Here is a 2822-nt window from a genome sequence, read left to right on the forward strand (position 1 = left end):
GGCTACTCTGAACTGTTCATCTCTTTTCTCTGACATCTTTAACTCCATCATTAATCAATTCTTTGAACAGGCACTGAGTACCCGAAAAAAAAGCAACAGGACAAGTCACACAATAAGAAAAGAGACAAGAAGGATGGATGTGACACTAAGTTTCATGCTAAGGCTCATCTGCGTTTCCCTCCTCTGTGAGCGTTAGCAATGCCTTCCAGCCTTCTGGTTACACTTGTCTTTATCTCCATGGAGATTTCTGCCATCTCTGTGTACACAGAAACCCACAGCTTATCCCTGCTCTCTCTTCCTCCTGAAACATCTGTCTGGGCTAATCTTCCTGATGCAGAGAGCAACAGAGATAAACGAAACGGAAGTATTATTACAAACCTGAACTTGGGACAAAGACCTGTGGGGCTGTGGTCAGTGGATCACGGCACGGAAGAGTCACAGTTTGGGGTTGAGAGGTTGACTAATATGACTTCTCAGCATCTCCCTCCCCTGAGGATTTCATATCTGTATTCCTGAACCAAGCTTCTAGTGTATGGCATATAAATAAAATGACGAGTCAGATTCCTATAAAGCGTGTCCTACTGGGCAGCCAACAGTGATATTTGAAACTTAACATGGTAGATGGTAGGGGCCTTGATACTGTGTAAATGTCCACATCACAGGTTCAGTTTCTGATGATTCCTCCTTGGTCGTCCTCCAGTATCTCCTCTGGCCATGGCATTCTATTTTATTGCCAATTTCCTTTCAATCCATTGGATAATAGGACAAATTTGCTTTGTTTCCTTGGCCAGGAATCAGTTACCCCCAGAAACATCCTGAGAAGATGTGGCGGGAAGCCATTCATGCCACTGTGCCAAGGAAAGAAGAGAAAGGAGCTAATGTAAGGAGTGTGGGAATGTCTGCTTACATGGATTTTCAAGAACTCGGCTGGCAGAAATTATTTAACTTTTCTCAGAGTTTTAAACAATCAACACGCATGCTGTAGGCTTTACTCTCTCTTGAGGTGGTTCACGGGTTAATAATTAAGGATTTCTCCTTTCTGAGGCGTAGCCTGGCCCCTGTGCAGTCCCTCGCATCCCTTCCAAATTCCTCAAGAATCTTGTTCCCACTTGTTTTACCTTCATCTCTAGAATCTTTGTTTTTTCTCCCTCCTCCTCCTTCATTCCGTTTACTTGTTTTTTTCTGCCTTCAAACTTCAGCGCGAGACCTTTAGCCCACTTCACTGTCCCCTCTAGCTAACTGTGTCATTTACCCAGTGTTCACTTCGCAGCTTCCTAAACAAGTGGTTTAAAGTCACTGCACCAAGTCTATGACTCATTTTAGCTTTTATTTTCCCACCTCATGCATATTGAAATTCTTTTTGTCCTGTTCTTGCTATGTCTTTGTCATGGATACTTTGTAACGGCCCCTCCATAAAACATGGCTTCATTCCTGGTTCCACTTTGTCTCTTCTTACAGCCTCCAGAGATCCTCCTTATTCCCTGCTTACCTTTTCATTTCTTTTACATCTTCTATGAGGTGTAAAGAGCCTTCCAGTCTTCTTCAACAGCTAGTTGACACTTGACAAATTGGACATATCAGAAGTGTACTTTTGAAGTTCTTGATATAGTCATAGGACCATCACTACAATTGTGAACATATCTGTTATTCTCTAAAACTGGCTCATGAACGTTTTTTAAAGATTCCTCCTTCTCCCAAACTCCAGTGTTTATCCCTAATTGATCACCAATATGATACCTGCCATGAAAGGTTAATTTTCCTTTCCAAGTATTTTATTTTATGAGTGGATCAACATATCATCATCATCATCATCATCATCATCATCATCATCATCATTAATTATCACTATTATTGGTGTGAGGTTTTCCCTGCACTCAGCACAATGATTTTTGAATTTGGTCATTTTTTTCATATATACTTAATTTGCTGTTTTATTGTTGCATGTGAATTCACTGTACAAATACAGTACAATTCATCCATTGTTTAAATTCTATCTAGTTTTTGGACTGTTGGGTTATTTCTGGCTTGGTTATTATATGTAAATATTTCATGAACAAGCATGTAAGTTTTCCTAAGAATACACACTTTCATTTTTTTCTCTTTATATTTAGTGTGTGTATATGTGTGACACACAGAGATAGAAGGAGAGAGAGAGAGGGCATATATGGAGATCAAAGCACATATGTGGGTGCTGTGGGTATCAGTCCTCTTGTTCTATCATTAAGGTCCCTGGGATTGAACCTCAGGCTTGGAAGCTAGTGCCTTTGCCTATTAGCCATCCTGCCAGCCCTATGCGAAATTTTACTGCTTAGAATATATGTTAGTGTATTCACAAATAACAACAAAAATAACAACAATGACATCCTGACAACCTCCTCTCCAAAACCATGAATGCGTTCCATTCCTGCCTGTGAAACAGTGAGAGTCTAGCTCTGTTAATGCCTCCCGAGCCCCTTGGTATAATCCTGTTAGGCATTCATGGGGAGGTGTTGCAGAATCTCACTAGGGTCTTATGCTTTATCTATCCATTTACTCATAGTGTTGGGTCTTATGCTTTATTTCTCCATTTACTAATAGTGTTGAGCATATTTTCTCAGCTCAGTTGACATCTCTAACATCTCTGGGGTGGAGTTGCTACTTGTTTTCTGTTAGACTGAGTTTGAGAGTTTTCTGTTCTGGATATAAAATTCATTGTTAAAAATAACATTTTCAAGTATTACCCACCCCCAGCATTAGGACTTATTAATTGTGTCTTCCAATTTTTTTTAATTTTGGTGGATTCTAATTGACTTATTTCCCCCATGTTGGATCCGGTGTTGTTT

This window comes from Rattus norvegicus, chromosome 9, assembly GCF_036323735.1.
Source record: "Rattus norvegicus strain BN/NHsdMcwi chromosome 9, GRCr8, whole genome shotgun sequence".
Taxonomy (NCBI): domain Eukaryota; kingdom Metazoa; phylum Chordata; class Mammalia; order Rodentia; family Muridae; genus Rattus; species Rattus norvegicus.